Source organism: Oncorhynchus kisutch, linkage group LG9 (genome assembly GCF_002021735.2).
Source record: "Oncorhynchus kisutch isolate 150728-3 linkage group LG9, Okis_V2, whole genome shotgun sequence".
In the NCBI taxonomy this organism is placed as follows: domain Eukaryota; kingdom Metazoa; phylum Chordata; class Actinopteri; order Salmoniformes; family Salmonidae; genus Oncorhynchus; species Oncorhynchus kisutch.
The window spans coordinates 28098724-28119015 of NC_034182.2; the positions used below are offsets into that span (position 1 = coordinate 28098724).

The 20292-nt window shown below is 42.4% G+C and overlaps 1 protein-coding gene across 2 annotated transcripts in view; it reads right to left on the reverse strand.

The window, feature by feature from the left end:
- Positions 1–20292, reverse strand: part of LOC109897022 (insulin receptor substrate 1-B) — an 83267-nt gene that overhangs the window by 20851 nt on the left and 42124 nt on the right. The gene's annotated exons all lie outside the window — the stretch shown is intronic.

The following is a 20292-nucleotide window of genomic DNA, read 5'->3' on the forward strand; positions in this document are numbered from 1 at the left end:
TCAGCGTCTTAACAGTGTGATTTGCCAAGGGTAGGATACTCTGAGCGCAGTCCAATTCTGAAATCTGGCAGTGGCTTCTGATTAAATTACATTTTCACAGAACCGCTTGTTGCAATTTCGATGAGGCTCTCTTGTTCAGATATCGGCAAGTGGACTGGAGGCACGGCATGAAAGGGATAACGAATCCAGTTGTTTGTGTCATCCGTTTCAGTAAAGTAGCTGAGAATTTGTGCACCCAGCTCAATTAGGTGCTTTGCTATTTGACATTGTCTGTAAGCTTGAGTTCAATTGCACACAAAAAGAATCATACAATAATGCCGCACATTGAATATAGTTGCGGCGAGTTCCTGTAATCCTAGATTCAGATCATTCAGGTGAGAAAAAACATCACCCAGACAGGCCAGTCGTGTGAGAAATTTGTCATCATGCAAGCGGTCAGACAAGTGAAATGATGGTCCATAAAGAAAACGTTAAGCTCTTCTCTCAATAAAAAAACTAAAAAAAACTTGTCAATACTTTGCCCCTTGATAACAAGCACACTTCTGTATGTTGTAAAAGCGTTACATGATCGCTGCCCATATCATTGCATAATGCAGAAAATGCACGAGAGTTCAGGGGCCTTGCTTTAACAAAGTTGACTATTTTCACTGTAGTGTCCAAAACATCTTTCAAGCAGTCAGGTATAAAAAAATAAAAATGGAATCAAACTTTATTTGTTACATGCGTCTAATACAACAAGTGTAGACTTTACCGTGAAATGCTTACTTACAAGCCCTTAACCAACAGTGCAGTTCAAGAAGAAGAACATATCTACCAAGTAGGCTAAAATAAAAAGTAACAATAACGGGGCCATATACAGGGGGCACCGGTACCGAGTCAGTGTGCAGGGGTACAAGCTAGTTGAGGTAATCTGTACATGTAGGTGGGGGCGAAGAGACTATGCATAGGCAACAAACAAACAGCGAGTAGCAGCAGTGAAGAAGGGGGGGGGGGGTTCAATGTAAATTGTCCGGTGGTGATTTTTATGAATTGTTCAGCAGTCTAATGGCTTGAGGGTAGAAATTGTTGAGGAGCCTGTTGGTCCTTGACTTGGCGCTCCAGTGCCGCTTGCCGTGCAGTAGCAGAGAAAACCGTCTATAAATTGGGTGACTGGAGTCTCTGACAATTTTATGGGCTTTCCTCTGACACTGCCTATTATATACAGTTGAAGTCGGAAGTTTACATACACTTAGGTTGGAGTCATTAAAACTCGTTTTTCAACCGCTCCACAAATTTCTTGTTAACAAACTATAGTTTTGGCAAGTCGGTTAGGACATCTACTTTGTGCATGACACAAGACATTTTTCAAACAATTGTTTACAGACAGATTATTTCACTGTATCACAATTCCAGTGGGTCAGAAGTTTACAAACACTAAGTTGACTGTGCCTTTAAACAGCTTGGAAAAATCCAGAAAATGATGTCATGGATTTAGAAGCTTCTGATAGGCTAATTGACATTCTTTGAGTCAATTGGAGGTGTACCTGTGGATGCATTTCAAGGCCTACCTTCAAAATCAGTGCCTCTTTGCTTGACATCATGGGAAAATCAATCACGTTCATCTGTACAAACAATAGTACGCAAGTATAAATACCATGGGACCACGCGGCCGTCATACCACTCAGGAAGGAGACGCGTTCTGTCTCCTGGAGATGAACGTACTTTGGTGCCAAAAAGTGCAAATCAATCCCAGAACAACAGCAAAGGACCTTATGAAGATGCTGGAGGAAACAGGTACAAAAGCATCTACATCCACAGTAAAATGGGTCCTACAGTAAAACTTCTGACCCACTGGGAATGTGATGAAAGAAATAAAAGCTGAAATAAATAATTCTCTATTATTCTGACATTTCACATTCTTAAAATGAAGTGGTGATCCTAACTGACATATGACAGGCAATATTTACTAGGATTAAATGTCAGGAATTGTAAAAAAAAAAAAAAAACTGAGTTTAAATGTATTTGGCTAAGGTGTATGTAAATTTCCGACTTCAACTGTAGGACCTGGATGACAGGAAGCTTGGCCCCAGTGATGTACTGGGCCATTCGCACTACCCTCTGTAGCGCCTTACGGTCAGGATGCTCTCGATGGTGTAGCTGTAGAACCCTTTGAGGATCTGGGGGCCCATGCCAAATCTTTTCAGTCTCCTGAGGGGGAAAAGGTTTTGTCGTGCCCTCTTCACAACAGTCTTGCTATGTTTGGACCATGATAGTTTGTTGATAATGTGGACACCAAGGAACTTGAAACTCTCAACCCGCTCCACTACAGCCCCGTTGATGTTAAATGGGGGCCTGTTCGGCCCACCTTTTCCTGTAGTCCAACATCAGCTCCTTTGTCTTGCTCACATTGAGGGAGAGGTTGTTGTTCTGGCACCACACTGCCAGTTCTCTGACCTCCTCCCTATAGGCCTTCTCATCGTTGTCGATGATCAGGTCCACCACTGGTGTGTCGTCAGCAAACTGAATGATTGTGTTGGAGTCGTGTTTAGCCACACAGTCGTGGGTGAACAGGGAATACAGGAGTGGACTAAGTACACACCCAATTCCCTTGGCACCTCTCAGTGGATGCTGCAGTGTACCCAAGCGGCATCGGGAGCAACTGCTTGCACGCGCGTTACCACTCCACTAGGTCTCCCTGTCATGGCTTTTGTGCCATCAATACAGATACCAAAACATCTTGACCACCCAAATTAATTTGATGTCACAAAGCTGTCCAGTACTTTAAAAATATCCTCATGTTGTCCTAGTTTTCAGTGGATTGCAGAAGAGGATGTCTTCCTTAATTGACACCACATAAAAGTAACGGGACATATACCAGGAGCTGTGCCAGGCCCGCCACGTCTGTTGACTCATCCAGCTGCAACGCATTGAATTCACTGGCTTGTAAGCGAAGCAGTAATTGTTTCAAAACATCTCCTGCCATGTCCACTGATGCATCGTTAAACAGCGTTGTTTGATGAAGACATTGTCTGTATATTTTTTTTTTTGCCTTTTCCCCCAGCATTGTTCCAGCCATATCCACGGCAGCAGGAAGAATTAAGTCCTCCACAATAGTATGGGGCTTGCCTGTCCTCGCCACTCGGTAGCTCACCATACAAGACTCTTCTAGCCCCTTCTTATTAATGGTATCTGTTGCTTTTATACATGTTTTACTACTCGAAAGTAGCCTTTATTCTTGCTCAAAAAACTCCCGTGGCTTATTTTTCAAATGGTCATGTTTCGTTTCTAAATGTCTGCGCAAGAGTGAAGGTTTCCCGTGAGAGAGTAACGGTTAATGTGATCGGATGTTATTTATTAGACTAGTCTACCTGTATTTGACTTTGGGTTGTTATTTCCCTGAACACTAGATGGTTGAATTAGATTTTTGACAGTGAAACGAGGCTACTTCGGCGAGGGAAAAAAAAACTTCAACCAAATGTATAGCCCCGTTGGAAAATATAAATGTACTGTTGGAAAATGTGAAAAGAAAATACTAAAAATAAATAAAAAATAATGTTTTTAATCACATTTGGCGTACCCCGACGGCATTGCATGTACCCCAGTTTGGGAATACCTGAACTAGATAAACAACAACATATCACAGCCATAGCAAGTAAAACGTTTCTGTTGCCATTACTGAGAATGTTCTTGCTGTTCGGCCAGCTACTTGCAAATGTATTTTGATTAAATACACTTCAAAAAAGTGTTTTGTAGTTTATTTTGATACATTCATCCTCATGGTATTTTGCAATTGTATTTTGAAATTTTGCCCATCCCTGTCTGTGTCAGAGAATAATTTCTTAACTGTCAGTGAGTGAACCTGATATTAGTGATGGAGGGGGAAAAATCCATATATCAGGATATAATTTACCATATGAACTCAGCAAAAAAAAGAAACATCCTCTCACTGTCAACTGCGTTTATTTTCAGCAAACTTAACATATGTAAATATTTCTATGAACATAATATTCAACAACTGAGACAAACTGAACAAGTTCAACAGACATGTGACTAACAGAAATGGAACAATATGTCCCTGAACAAAAGGGGGGGTTAAAATCAAATGTAACAGTCAGTATCTGGTGTGGCCACCAGCTGCATTAGGTACTGCAGTGCATCTCCTCTTCATGGACTGCACCAGACTAGTTCTTGCTGTGAGATGTTACCCATCTCTTCCACCACGGCACCTGTATGTTCCCGGACATTTCTGGGGGGAATGGCCCTAGCCCTCACCCTCACCCTCCGCTCCAACAGGTCTCAGATGTGCTCAATGGGATTGAGATCCGGGCTCTTCGCTGGCCATGGCAGAACACTGACATTCCTGTCTTGCAGGAAATCACGCACAGAACAAGTAGTATGGCTGGTGGTATTGTCATGCTAGAGGGTCATGTCAGGATGAGCCTGCAGGAAGGGTACCACATGAAGGAGGTGGATGTCTTCCCTGTAACGCACAGTGTTGAGATAGCTTGTTGTCATTGCAGGCACAGTCCGATGATGCTGTTACACACCGCCCCAGACAATGACGGACCCTCCACCTCCAAATCGATACCGCTCCAGAGTACAGGCCTCGGTGGAGCGTTCATTCCTTCGACGATAAACGCGATTCCAACCATCACCCCTGGTGAGTCAAAACCGCAACTCGTCAGTGAAGACGACTTTTTGCCAGTCCTGTCTGGTCCAGCGACGGTGGGTTTGCGCCCATAGACAATATTGTTGCCGGTGATGTCTGGTAGACAGTCTGAGCCCTGATGGAGGGAGTGTGCATTCCTGGTGTGACTCAGGTAGTTGTTGTTGCCATCCTGTACCTGTCCTGCAGGTGTGATGTTCAGATGTACTGATTCTGTGCAGGTGTTGTTACACGTGGTCTGCCACTATGAGGACGATCAGCAGTCCATCCTGTCTCCCTGTAGCGCTGTCTTAGGCGTCTCACAGTACGCACATTGCAATTTATTGCCCTGGCCACATCTGCAGTCCTCATGCCTCCTTGCAGCATGCCTAAGGCAAGTTCAGGCAGATGAGCAGGGACCCTGGGCATCTTTCTTTTGGTATTTTTCAGAGTCATTAGAAAGGCCTCTAAGTATAACAGAACTCATATGGCAGGCAAACACCTGAGGAAAAATGCAAACAGGAAGTGGAAAATCTGAGGTTTGTAGTTTTTCAGCTCTTCGCCTATCGAATAAAGTGTCTATGGGGTGAAATTGCACTTCCTAAGGCTTCCACTAGATGTCAACAGTCTTTAGAACCTTGTTTGATGCTTCTACTGTGAAGTGGGGCGAATGAGAGGGGAATGAGTCAGAGGCCTGCCAGAGAGCCACGAGCTGGACACGAGTGTTCATGTGAGAGTTAGCTTGAGTTCCATTGCATTTCTGAAGACAAGGGAATTCTCCGGTTGGAACATTACTGAAGATTTATGTTAAAAACATCCTAAAGATTGATTCTATACATCGCTTGACATGTTTCTACGGACTGTAACATAACTTTTTGACTTGGTCTGCTCCTTGTGATCGCGCATCATTAATTTGGATTACTGGGCTAAACTCGCGCAAAAAAAGGAGGTATTTTGACAAAAATGATGGACATTATCGAACAAAACATTTATTGTGGCACTGGGATTCCTGGGAGTGCATTCTGATGAAGATCAAAGGTAAGTGAATATTTATAATGCTATTTCTGACTTCTGTTGACTACACAACATGGCGGATATCTGTTTGGGTTGTTTTGGTCTCTGAGGACCGTACTCAGATTATAGCACGGTGTGCATTTTTTTTTTTTTAAGTTTTTAAAAAATCTGACACAGTGCTTGCATTAAGGAGAAGTGTATCTATAATTCTCTGCATAATAGTTGTATCTTTTATCAATGTTTTATGAGTATTTCTGTAAATTGATGTGGCTCCCTGAAAAATCGCTGGATGTTTTGGAACTACTGAACGTAATGCGCCAATGTAAACTGAGGTTTTTTGAGATAAATATGAACTTTATCTAACAAAACATGCATGTATTGTGTAACATGTGGCCCTATGAGTGTCATCTGATAAAGATCAAAGGTAAATGATTAATTTCTCTTTCTGCTTTTTGGGACTTCTCTCTTTGGCTGGAAAAATGGCTGTTTTTCTGTGACTTGGCTCTGACCTAACAATCGTTTGGTTTGCTTTCGCTGTAAAGCCTTTTTGAAATCGGACACTGGTGGGATTAACAAGAAGTGTATCTTTAAAATAGTGTAAAATGGAGGAATTGTAATTATGGGATTTCTGTGTGTTTAGATTTTTTTTTTTGTTGTTGCTGAGTTTAGATTGCAATATTATTTTTTACAATATATCTATATTATTTTTTACATTAGTCGGCTGTACCTGCACCAAAACTACAGTAATGTTACTTCATAGCTGCTTCTGTCTTTTTAAATAGTGAGGCAATTTGTTTTCAGCACTTTTATTTCCATGACTGACCAAACTAGTTCTCTTATGCCTCTCTTTTCCTTCTGCAAGCAGAAGTTTCAGGAAGGTAAAACGTTTTCAGTGTGAACTTAAACGACTAAAACCAGACATAAAATATGTAGAAAATATAATGGAGCAATATATTTTTTTAAAAGATCATCTTTGAGAACTAACAATCACCTAAATAAAAACGAGACTAAATTCAAAATACAACATGGCCCCCATTGATTTTGTTTTAATGTTTGAGTCACTCAGATGGCATAAGAACGTGGAAAAATGTGTTTAATAGACGAAAATTAGCTTTAAAACTGAAAATGTTCTCTCAGCCCCATGGCAAAATGTGTAGAACTACAGGAAATTAACTTTGAAGCTGCAATTTTTATCTGAGCCCCGTGACAAAATGTGTAGAATCCTTGGGGAAACACTGCATAGGTATCGTGATAATATCGCATCGTGAGGTCCCTGGCAATTCCCAGCCTTACGTCATATACTAGTGTACTTAGGGATGGGACTGGGTGTGTTACCATAGGAAACAGGACCTTAACAAGAGAGTGACTCAACAAATTCACACACCCAGATATCTGTGTACATCCTCCCAGACATACAATACACACAAAAGCACAGGTCTATTGTGACACTGCGCTCTCCTTATCACCCCATATCTCTCTCTCTCTCCTCTTTTCTCCCCCCTTGCCCTTCTCTTGAGCATAGGAATGAAGCTAGTCAGGTCTTTCACCATGACCTCCATGAACAACAAGGTCACACACACACACACACAATCTCCCATCACCATCAGCAACCTCCCACCAAGTGTGTGTACGTGTGTGCTTGCAGAACGGAACTATGGAGACAAACAAATGGGAAGATGGGAGATGGTTGGAAGAGATTGGACAGAGTGGAGTGAGAGAAGGAGAGATAAGGGGGTGAGACTGATAGGATAACATGGAGAGTTAACTGATAGTGGCAGAGAGAGAGAATGTAGTGGTTACGAGCGTTGAGCCAGTTACTGAAAGGTCGCCGGTTCAAATCCAACTAGGTTAAAAATCTGTTGATGTGCCCTTGAGTAAGGCACTTAACCCTAATTGCTCCTGTAAGTCGCTCTGAATAAGAGTGTTTGCTAAATGACTAAATGGAGAGATAAAGAGCAGGACAGAGTGAGACTTTATTTGTACTTCTTTCATTTGTACTGCTTAGGAAACAGCGCTAAACTAAACACACTTCCTCTCCTGCGGGCAAAAATTCCAAGAAAACCACTCTCTCTCTCTCCCTCCTTCCCTCTCCCTCCTTTCTTTCTCCTTCCCTCTTTCTTTCCCTCTCCCTCATTCTCCCTCAATATTTGTTCCTGTGCAACTTCTGAGTCGGAGTATCACTATGACAAGTGTAGCTCTCCATTCTCCAGCCTGTGTACTAAAGCTAACACTGTTGACTGTCCACAACAGGCAACAAAAAGGCTTTCGAATTCCATCAAAATCAACCACTGACCTAGAATATTACAACATAGAGGGAATAGAATAGAGCAGAAAGATTACCGAACATTATTGATTACAACTGACAAGCAAAATTATGGTGAATATTATATTATACATGTGATGAAACAAGTGGTTATTACTACATTTAGGGTAGCTGCGTCGGCCTCTCTGAGATTAGTCAATGGGAGATTAGGCCGCGCAAGCCAGTACTTCAGGGACAGACGCAACACACACGAACAGGTGGACTTTAAAGGTCATAAATGCACACGTGCGCGTGCGTGCGCGCACACACACACACACACACAACATCATTTAGACTGGTAAACTTAGAACACAGGTGACATTACGGTGACACAGAACAAACATATCATTTCTGGTTTTACTTGTCCCGTTCTGCTGGCCTGTGTGCTTTGCTGTCTCACGTCCCTCTCCTACTCTCAACAGTATAGTGGAAAGATCCACTCTGTTGAGCTCTATGATTAAAATCCATTGAGTGTGTGTGTGTGTGTGGGTGTGTGTGTGTGTGTGTGTGTGTGTGTGTGTGTGTGTGGTAAAACTCCCCTGCCTATGCTGTGTTGTAGAGGTCGACCAATTATGATTTTTCAACGCCGATACCGATTATTGGAGGACCAAAAAAAGCAGATACAGATTTTAAAAAATGTATTTGTAATAATGACAATTACAACAATACTGAATGAACACTTATTTTAACTTAATACAATACATCAATAAAATCATTTTCCCCTCAAATAAATAATGAAACATGTTCAATTTGGTTTAAATAATGCAAAAACAAAGTGTTGGAGAAGAAATTAAAAGTGCAATATGTGCCATGTAAGAAAGCTAATGTTTAAGTTCCTTGCTCAGAACATATGAAAGCTGGTGGTTCCTTTTAACATGAGTCTTCAATATTCCCAGGTAAGAGGTTTTAGGTTGTAGTTATTATAGGAATTACAGGACTATTTCTCTCTATACGATTTGTATTTCATATACCTTTGACTATTGGATGTTCATATAGGCACTTTAGTATTGCCAGTGTAACAGAATAGCTTCCATCCCTCTCCTCGCCGCTACCTGGGCTCGAACCAGGAACACATCGATAACAGCCACCCTCGAAGCAGCGTTACCCATGCAGAGCAAGGGGAACAACTACTCCAAGTCTCAGAGCGAGTGACGTTTGAAACGCTATTAGCGCGCACCCCGCTAACTAGCTTGCCATTTCCATTGACAGGCTTGAAGTCATAAACAGCGCAATGCTTGAAGCATTGCAAAGAGCTGCTGGCAAAATACACGCAAGAAAGTGTTGTTTGAATGAATGCTTACGAGCCTGCTGGTGCCTACCATTGCTCAGTCAGACTGCTCTATCAAATCACAGACTTAATTATAACACAATAACACACAGAAATACGAGCCATAGGTCATTAATATGGTCGAATCCGGAAACGATCATTTCGAAAACAAAACGTTTATTCTTTCAGTGAAATACGGAACCGTTCAGTATTTTCTCTAATGGATGGCATCCCCAAGTCTAAATATTGCTGTTACATTGCACAACCTTCAATGTTATGTCATAATTACATAACATTCTGGCAAATTAGTTCGCAATGAGCCAGGCGGCCCAAACTGTTGCATATACCCTGACTCTGCGTGCAATAAACGCAAGAGAAGTGACACAATTTCACCTGGTTAATATTGCCTGCTAACCTAGATTTCTTTTAGCTAAATATGCAGGTTTAAAAATATATACTTCTGTGTATTGATTTTAAGAAAGGCATTGATGTTTATGGTTAGGTACATGTTGGAGCAACAACAGTCCTTTTTCGCAAATGCACACCGCAGGACAGGGCTAGATAAACTAGTAATATTATCAACCATGTGTAGTTATAACTAGTGATGATGGATTGTTTTTTATAAGATAAGTTTAATGCTAGCTATCAACTTAACTTGGCTTCTTACTGCATTCGTGTAACAGGCAGGCTCCTCGTACGGCAGGATGTTAGAGCGTTGGACTAGTTAACCGTAAGGTTGCAAGACTGAATCCCTGAGCAGACAAGGTAAAAATCTGTCGTTCTGCCCCTGAACGAGGCAGTAAACCCACAATTCCATGGCCGTCATTGAAAATAAGAATGTGTTCTTAACTGACTTGCCTCTTTAACTAAAGGTGTAAAAAAAGACTTCTAAAAATACAGATTTGTTATGAAAACTTGAAATCGGCCCTAATTAAAAATCGGCCGATCCGATTAATAGGTCGACCTCTACTGTGTTGTGTTCCAGTGTGGACTGGGACCGTATGGTGCCCTGATGTTGAAAGCTGCAGCACCGCGTTGTTTTGCTGACTGTTGCTGTGTGTGTGGTTTAGATCACCCACTCCCAGGGATTTTGGTTTGGGTTGTGGTCAACCCATGTAGGGGTACATTGAGCTACTTCACGAACATTCAACTGGATTCATGACAATGTGGTGTAATGAGAGAACTGGAGAGATGATGTCACTAAATGGAATGTGGTGCTCACCCAAACACTACTGCGTTCCAACTGTAATCACATTCCCTATAGCAGTGGTTCTCCAACATTTGATAGTCCCGTACCCCTTCAAACATTCAACCTCCAGCTGCATACACCCTCTAGCACCAGGGTCAGCACACTCTCAAATGTTTTTTTTGCCATCATTGTAAGCCTGCCACAAACACTATATGATATATTTATTAAACATAAGAGTGTGAGTTTAAATCACAACCCGGCTCATGGGAAGTGACATAGAGCTCTTATAGGACCAGGGCACAAATAATAATCAATAATTTTGCTCTTTATTTAGCCATCTTACACAACTTTATTTGTTCATCGAAAATGGTGAATAACTCACCACAGGTTACTGAGAAGGGTGTGCTTGAAAGGATGCACATAACTCTGCAATGTTGGGTTATATTGGAGAGAGTCTCAGTCTTAATTCATTTTCCCACACAGTCTGTGCCTGCATTTATTTTTCATGCTACTGAGGGGCGAGAATCCACTCTCACATAGATATGTGGTTGCAAAGGGCATCAGCGTCTTAACAGTGTGATTTGCCAAGGGTAGGATACTCTGAGCGCAGTCCAATTCTGAAATCTGGCAGTGGCTTCTGATTAAATTACATTTTCACAGAACCTCGTTGTAATTTCGATGAGGCTCTCTTGTTCAGATATCGGCAAGTGGACTGGAGGCAGGGCATGAAAGGGATAATGAATCCAGTTGTTTCATGTACTTTACCGAAATGGATGACCTGCGTAAATTGCGCACCCAACTCACTCAGGTGCTTTGCTATATCACATTCGACATTGTCCGTAAACTTGGGCTCATTTGCACGCAAAACATCATACAATGATGGAAAGACCTGTGTGTTGTCCTTGTTAATGCAGACAGCGACGAGCGGCAACTTCTTAATCATAGCCTCAATTTTGTCCCGCACTCCAGATTCAGATCAATCAGGCGAGAAAAAACATCACCCAGATAGGCCAGTCGCGTGAGAAGATCGTCATCATGCAAGCGGTCAGACAAGTGAAAATTATGGTTCGTAAAGAAAACGTTAAGCTCGTCTCTCAATTCAACAAGACGTGTCAATACTCTGCCCCTTGATAACCAGCGCACTTCTGTATGTTGTAAAAGTGTTACATGGTCGCTGCCCATATCATTGCATAATGCAGAAAATGCACGAGCGTTCAGTGGCCTTGCTTTAACAAAGTTAACCATTTTCACTGTAGTGTCCAAAACATCTTTCAAGCGGTCAGGCATTCCCTTGGCAGCAAGAGCCTCTCGGTGGATGCTGAGGTGTACCCAAGTGGCGTCTTGCGCGTACCCCCAACGGCATTGCGCGTACCCCTGGGGGTAAGCGTTCCACAGTTTGGGAATACCTGTCCTATATAGTACACTACTTCTGACCAGGACCCATAGGGAATAGGATGCCATTAGGGATGCACACCACTGTGTACTTTACAGGAGACTCAGACCAACACAGGATAACAACAGGGAGCTTTAAATAAAAAATTTAAAAAATCCTTGACATGGTTTCATACAAGACTGTAACATGCGTATCTGTACCGTGAGATCACTGGTTGAGTAGAGTGCTGTAGCTACTAGGTAGCTACTGAGTTGTGGAAAGCAATATCCAGTATCATTTGTAGATGGCAATAGGACAGATGTTCAAGCCCTAACAGGAAACAACACATGACTAAAACAGGAAGAGGTTGAGCTGGGTTCGGTTCTGCTACATTAGAAATATATAGTGACTATATAATGTATTTATATTGTATTTTAGATTTATAAAACAGTGGAACTTCCAGGCTAATTCTGCCATAGACACGATTAGGACATTCATTGTTTTAAGAGAACTGCAACACTGCCAACAGTAATCAGTACTATATCTAGATTAGAGGTAAATCCATTACAGAGCTTACATTTTACCCAATATAGGCTGTGTATAATCTGCGGTGGGCTGTTGAGCGTGGTGTACAGGCCTGGCACATGGGGGAGAATACATTACAGTAGATCACAGCGGGATATAAATGGGTAGAACTAGACAGAGGATTACAAAACAGTCTAATCTCCATCTCTCTTCTGTTGACTTGAACCATTTCTGAGCCAGTAACAACCACTGGATCTGGTCCCCAAGGATCTCCAGGACCAGACGTCTATAGCCATGTGAGTGACATGGAAATGTTGGCCTTAGAAATAGAAACCAAAAGTACAGTCGAATCCAGATTCTACATGTGAACGAACGCATGCCCTAAATTAGAGAAACTAGCCTAACATTTGACAGTGGAAGAATGTGGAGCCGTTATCAAAACGGATCGTGTCACGCAATATCTGTAGCAGCATTCATTTCATAACAACCTGTTTCGGTATGATCCATGAGAAGGCAGGGAGTGATGCATGTGATTCAATTGGTGAGCTGTACAATATTCAAAACCTCCCGTAGTAACACTTTATTTGACCGTTTCGGAAATACCTTTTGAATTGTGTCGCGTTGAGTATTGGTAACATCTCTGTATGTTTTTAGTGTCAAAATGTCACCAAAGGAAAACTGATTGTATGACATATCTAGTCAGATGCTGTAGTCTGCAAGTCTTACACTACTATGTAAAAAGGTAGGGTATTTTTTTAATACCAAACGCAGTACACATGCTGTGCACTGATGGCAGTCATCATACAACAAGTCCAAAAGGAGAGTTAAAATACTGGGAGCATATAAATAAGCATCGCTATGGTTACAGGTCAGGGATGAAATGACAGAGTAGACTTGTTCAGTCTGTTAGTCTGAGTATTCTGTCCTGTAATCCAGGGGAACCATGGGTTATGGGCTAGTCCTGTTATGTAAAACTGTCTCTAAATGGAACTCCGCTGGTGACGGTCAGGGCACTATGCGTGTGTGTATGAGAGAGAGAGGGTGTGTGTGTGTGTGTGTGTGTGTATTGGGTGGCAGATCTAATATAACTCCAACAATGAGAGCCATTCTTTCTGGTGGGGGGTGCAGAGGGAGGGGGAGATGGATTAAATACTTCTAAACTACCTCGGATCAACTTCCCTCTATCCCTCACATCTCTTGAGGCACTTACCACAGGATGAGCAGCCACCACAGCACAGTGAGGCAAGGCCAGATCTCTCTCTCTCTGTGTGAGTGAGTGAGTGTGTGTGAGAGAGAGAGAGGGTGAGGGAGAGCGAGTTAGATTTGGGTAAATGGTTCTTATTGTTCCCCTCCCTCCCAAGTGTGTGTACCCCGTTGTGTGTGTGTGTGTGTGTGTCCCCCGAGCAAGCAGGAATTCCACACGTGGCATGGGGCTTTCAAAGGAGCTGCCAACATGCCATGTCACCCTCAGGCTTGCCAGGAAGCAGAGTAGCGTTACAAAGTGTTACTGGGCAGCGACATGCTACTGGCATGTATACCGGCTAGACCAGGTTATACCAAATGGGCAGTGACCTCAATTCTTGCACTGTTTTACCTAATTTCTTGCACTGTTTTGTGTCTCACTAGTCTGAGTTTTTGTGCCACCTCTTTAGGGAGATAAAATATGATTTGTTGAAATGAAAAGGTTGAAAAGTATCAGATCCTGTGTTAGTGGTTGGGGGCAACTCACAGTGGGTAGGGGCTAGATGTCGGTTTAGCATTGGTAGTTTATTTCAAATGAGCAAGGATAGAGGGGCAAGTAGCGACATTGTGATGAGAAGGTTAATAGAGTCAGGTCTTACTGGAACATGTTGGCATGGCCTACAGGGTGATTTGATTCCCATCAGACTTTTTAGGGGAAAAAAAACGTGATTCACTCCTTGGTAAACACATGCACTCATTCCATCCATCCAACTCAGTTTGAAATAACCTTTCTCCAGGTGCTGTAGTTGAAACACACAGACATGAGGTGGAACCACACGGTTGTTTGCTTCAGGAAGGGACATGTGTGCAGTCGTCATCTAAATCATTTACAGTATGAGCTCCCATTAAACAACACATTAAATGATCACACTCTAGATCAGTGGTTCCCAAATCTGGGGTCGGAACCCCATGTGGGGTCACCAAAAGTTGAAATGGGGTCCCCTGAGAAAATCTGTAATCTCTTCAAATGGTTATAGAATAGAACTTTCTTAGTTTCAACTACTATTAGGATGCACATTCATGTTGTTGTGTGTTGCAAACACCCAGCAACTCGGGAATATCATTTTTCAAAGTGGGGTCTCCTGCATTTTCTAGTGTCAATTTGCAGTCATGTGCTGTTAAAGTTTGGGAAGCTCTCCCATGGACTCAATGAACCCTTGAGGCTGTACTAAGAGCATACATACCACACACAAAACACACACACACACATTCATGATTAAAGACTCATTGTGTAATTGTAACAACATACAAGAACTCAAGTCCTTTTGTTCATCTGACCTAGAATTCCTCAAAACAAATGCAACCTGTATGATCTCCCAAGAGAACTCTCCTCGGTTATCGTCACAGCCATGTACAGTTGAAGTCAGAAGTTTACATACACTTAGGTTGGAGTCATTAAAACTCGTTTTTCAACCACTCCAACTAATTTCTTGTTAACAAACTATAGTTTTGGCAAGTCAGTTAGGACATCTACTTTGTGTATGACAAGTAATTTTTCCAACAATTGATTAGACAGATAGATTATTTCACTGTATCACAATTCCAGTGGGTCAGAAGTTTACATACACTAAGTTGATTGTGCCTTTAAACAGCTTGGAAAATTCCAGAAAATGATGTTACGGCTTTAGAAGCTTCTGATGGGCTAATTGACATCATTTGAATCAATTGTAGGTGTATCTGTGGATGCATTTCAAGACCTACCTTCAAACTCAGTGCCTCTTCGCTTGACATCATGGGAAAATCTAAAGAAATCAGCCAAGACCTCAGAAAACAAATGTAGACCTCCACAAGCCTGGTTCATCCTTGGGAGCAATTTCCAAATGCCTGAAGGTACCACGTTCATCTGTACAAACAATAGTACGGAAGTATAAACACGATGTGACCACGCAGCCGTCATACCACTCAGGAAGGAGACGCGTTCTGTCTCCTAGAGATTAACTTCTTTGGTGCGAAAAGTGCAAATCAATCCCAGAACAACAGCAAAGGACCATGTGAAGATGCTGGAGGAAACAGGTACAAAAGCATCTATATCCACAGTAAAATGAGTCCTATACCGACAAAACCTGAAAGGCTGCTCAGCATGGTAGAAGCCACTGCTCCAAAACCGCCATAAAAAAGCCAGACTACAGTTTGCAACTGCACATGGGGACAAAGATCGTACTTTCTGGAGAAATGTCCTCTGGTCTGATGAAACAAAAATAGAACTGTTTGGCCATAATGTCCATCGTTATGTTTGGAGGAAAAAGGAGGAGGCTTGCAAGCCGAAGAACACCATCCCAACCGTGAAGCACGGGGTTGGGAGCATCATGTTGTGGGGGTGATTTTCTGCAGGAGGGGACTGGTGCACTTCACAAAATAGATGGCATCATGAGGCAGGAAAATTTGGTGGATATATTGAAGCAACATCTCAAGACATCAGTCAGGAAGTTAAAGCTTGGTCACAAATGGGTCTTCCAAATGGACAATGACCCCAAGCATACTTCCAAAGTTGTGGCAAAATGGCTTAACTTGTTGAGTGTAGGGGGCAGTATTTTGATTTTTTGGATGAAAAACGTACCCATTTGAAACAGCCTATTTCTCAGGCCTAGAAACTAGAATATGCATATAATTGTCAGATGAGGATAGAAAACTCTAAAGTTTCCAAAACTGTCAAAATATTGTCTGAGTATAACAGAACTGATATTGCAGGCGAAAACCTGAGGAAAATCAAACCAGGAAGTGGCTTCTATTTTGAAAGCTCCATGTTCCATAGCCTGCCTTTGTTCCATTTAAAGGGATATCAACCAGATTCCTTTTCCTATCGCTTCCTCAAGGTGTCAAGTCTTTAGACATAGTTTCAGGCTTTTATTTAGAAAAATGAGCGAGAAAGATAACATTGCGTCAGTGGATAGCTGGGTGTTCGCATGAGTTTGAGTGGGGCAGCCATTGTCTCTCCCTCTCCTATTGAAAAAGCGATTGTCCCAATTTATTTATTATCGATTATATATTTTAAAAACAACCAGAGGATTGATTATAAAAAACGTTTGACATGTTTCTGTGGACATTACGGATACTATTTGGAATTTTCGTCGGCGATGTCGTGACCGCTCAAGCCTGTGGATTTCTGAACATAATGCGCCAAACAAATTGAGGTATTTTGGATATAAAAGGAACATTTATTGTGTAACTGGGAGTCTCGTGAGTGAAAACATCCGAAGATCAAAGGTAAGCGATTAATTTGATTGCTTTTCTGATTTTCGTGACCAAGCTGCTTTGATGCTAGGTGTTCATAATGTTTTGTCTAGTGATCGATAAACTCACACAAACGCTTGGATTGCTTTCGCTGTAAAGCATATTTTCAAAATCTGACACGACAGGTGGATTAACAACAAGCTAAGCTGTGTTTTGCTTTATTGCACTTGTGATTTCATGAAAATTAAATATGTTTAGTAATTTTATTTGAATATGGCGCGCTGCAATTCAGTGGGTGTTTATGAAAATGATCCCGCTAACGGGATAGGGTGCGTCAAGAAGTTTTAAGGACAACAAAGTCAAGGTATTGGAGTGGCCATCACAAAGCCCTGACCTCAATCCCATAGAAAATGTGTGGGCAGAACTGAAAAAGAGTGTGTGAGCAAGGAGGCCTACAAACTTGACTCAGTTACACCAGCTCTGTCAGGAGGAATGGGCCAAAATTCACACAACTTATTGTGGGAAGCTGTGGGAAGGCTACCCGAAACATTTGACCCAAGTTAAACCATTTAAAGGCAATGCTACCAAATACTAATTGAGTGTATGTAAAATTCTGACCCACTGGGAATGTGATGAAAGAAATAAAAGCTGAAATAAATCATTCTCTGCTATTATTCTGACATTTCACATTCTTAAAATAAAGTGGTGATCATAACTGACATAAGACAGGGAATTTTTACTAGGATTAAATGTTAGGAATTGTGAAAAACTGAGTTAAAATGTTTTTGGCTAAGGGGTATGTAAACTTCCAACTTCAACTGTATATCCCCCCACAAGCGGATTCCAAGACAGCCATCAAGAAACTTCACTGGACTTTACGCAAACTGGAAACCATATATCATGAGGCTGCATGTATTGTAGCTGGGGATTTTAACAAAACTAATCTGAGAACAAGGATACCTAAATTCTATCAGCATATCGATTGCAGTACACAAGCGAGTAACGCACTCGACCACCGTCCATTTGTCAAATCTGACCATGATTCTATCTTGTTGCTCCCCTCTTATAGGCAGAAACTAAAAACAGGAAGCGCCCATGCTTAGGTCTATCCAACGCTGGTCTGACCAATCGGATTCCACGCTTCACGATTGTTGTTTCGATCGCATGGACTGGGATATGTTCCGGGTAGCCTCAGACAATAACATTGACGTATACGCTGACTTAGTGAGCAAGTTTATAAGGAAGTGTATAGATGTTGTACACAGAGACTATTAAAACCTACCCTAACCAGAAACCGGGGATTGATGGCAGCATTCGCGCAAAACTGAAAGCATGTACCACCACATTTAATCATGGCAAGGCGACTGGAAACATGACCGAATACAAACAGTGTAGTTAGGAATACCTATGTAAGAATGCTTTTCCTTTGACTACACCTCAGCATTCAACACCATAGTGCCCTCCAAACTCATCATTAAGATTGAGACCCTGGGTCCCGACCCTGCCCTGTGCAACTGGGTCCTGGACTTCCTGACGGGCCGCCCCCAAGTGGTGAAGGTAGGAAAAAATATCTCCACTTCGCTGATCCTCAACACTAGGGCCCCACAAGGGTGCGTTCTCAGCCCTCTCCTGTACTCCCTGTTCACCCATGACTGCGTGGCCACGCATCCCTTCAACTCAATTTTGCAGACGACACAATAGGGAGGAGGTGAGGGCCCTCGGAGTGTGGTGTCAGGAAAATAACCTCTCAATGTCAGCAAATCAAAAGAGATGATTGTGGACTTCAGGAAACTGCAGAGGGAGCAGCCCCTATCCACATCAATGGGACATCAGTGGAGAAGGTGGAAAGTTCCTCGGTGTACATATCAACAACAAACTGAAATGGTCCACGCACACAGACAGTGTGGTGAAGAAGGCGCAAGCCACTACCTGTTCACCCTGCTTCCATCCAGAAGGCGAGGTCAGTACAGGTGCATCAAAGCTGGGAGCGGGAGACTGAAAAACAGCTTATATTTCAAGGCCATCAGATTGTTATACAGCCACCACTAGCACAGAGAGGTGGCTGCATACCTACTGACTTGATATCATTGGCCACTTGAATTAATGGAACACTAGTCACTTTAATAATGCCACTTTAAGAATGTTTACATATCTCACATTACTCATCTCATATGTATATACTTTATCCTTCACTATATATTCTTTACCATATATTGCATCTTAGCCGCTCTGTCACTGCTCATCCATATATTTTATACTCATATATTCTCATCCCATTCCTTTACTAGATTGTGTGTATTAGGTTTTGTTGTGGAATTGTTAGATATTACCTGTTAGATGCTGCTGCACTGTCGGATCTAGAAGCATAAGCATTTAGCCACACTGGATTCGAACCAATGCATGCTGCATTCTGTTGTTATGTGAACGATGGGCTGAGCCTTGGATACAGCCAGTATTGCGCCAAACGCGCATCACTCGTTCGTTACAGCCAGTAGTGATCCAACCCCCCACCCCACTTTTCGCATCGGATCTACACAAATCATCTATTTTGGATTCAAAACGGTGAATTTCGCCGAAAAGTGACTAGTTTGCATCTCACACACACACACACACACACACACACACACACACACACACACACACACACACACACACACACACACACACACACACACACACACACACACACACACACACACACACACACACACACACACACACACACACACACACACACGAGCCTGCCAGAAAATAAATTCCCCACAATTACCATGGAGTTAGTTGACCAAACATTTTTAGGCCTAAATAAATGCACAGACGAAACGATTCATTGCTTCCAAACCGCGCCGTAGTCTAAGGATCAATCTGTACTTTTGGGTACTCCACAACATCTCTCATTCTCTCTCTCCTTCATTAAATCTCTCTATCCTAGTTTCTTTCCTCTCTTCTCAATAAGAGGGGGACTCATCGTTCTGGGATGGAGCGAGACAATGTGAAAAAAGAGAAGAGAGAGATGGAGGGGAAAGAAGTGAAAGAAAGAGATCGTGAGAGGAAAGAAAGACAGTGAGGAGAGAAATAGAGAGCGAGAGACAGGAGAGAGTAAGTTAGAGGGAAAGGGAGAGAGAGAAAGAGAGAGTGTGAGTGAGTGACTGAATGAGTGACTGAGTGAGAGAGTAAGTTAGAGAGACAGGAGAGAGAGGAGAAAGACAGGAGAGTGTAAGTTAGAGAGAGAGACACCACGGCAGAAACACCCGAACAAAAGGGTCATTTATTGGAGGAAGAAAAAGGGGGAGGCGGAATAGACTGGAGGGATGAAGGGAGGAGGGGACACTGCACAGAGGCATTTGATTTGGGAACAGTTTGCGGTAGTGAAACACTGGCCCCCTCTCAACATTCCCAGCCAACGTGTAACATTCTGCCCCACGCTGCCTCGCTGACGCGACCATGCTAACACGCACAGCCATAGATTTCCCCAAAATACCTACTGTGGAGGCTAGCTAACGGTGGTAACGTTCTCCATAAAGGCCCACTGTTTGAAAGCTAGCTAGCCTAGCGCGACTCAGCACTTCACTACCCAATCTGGTTT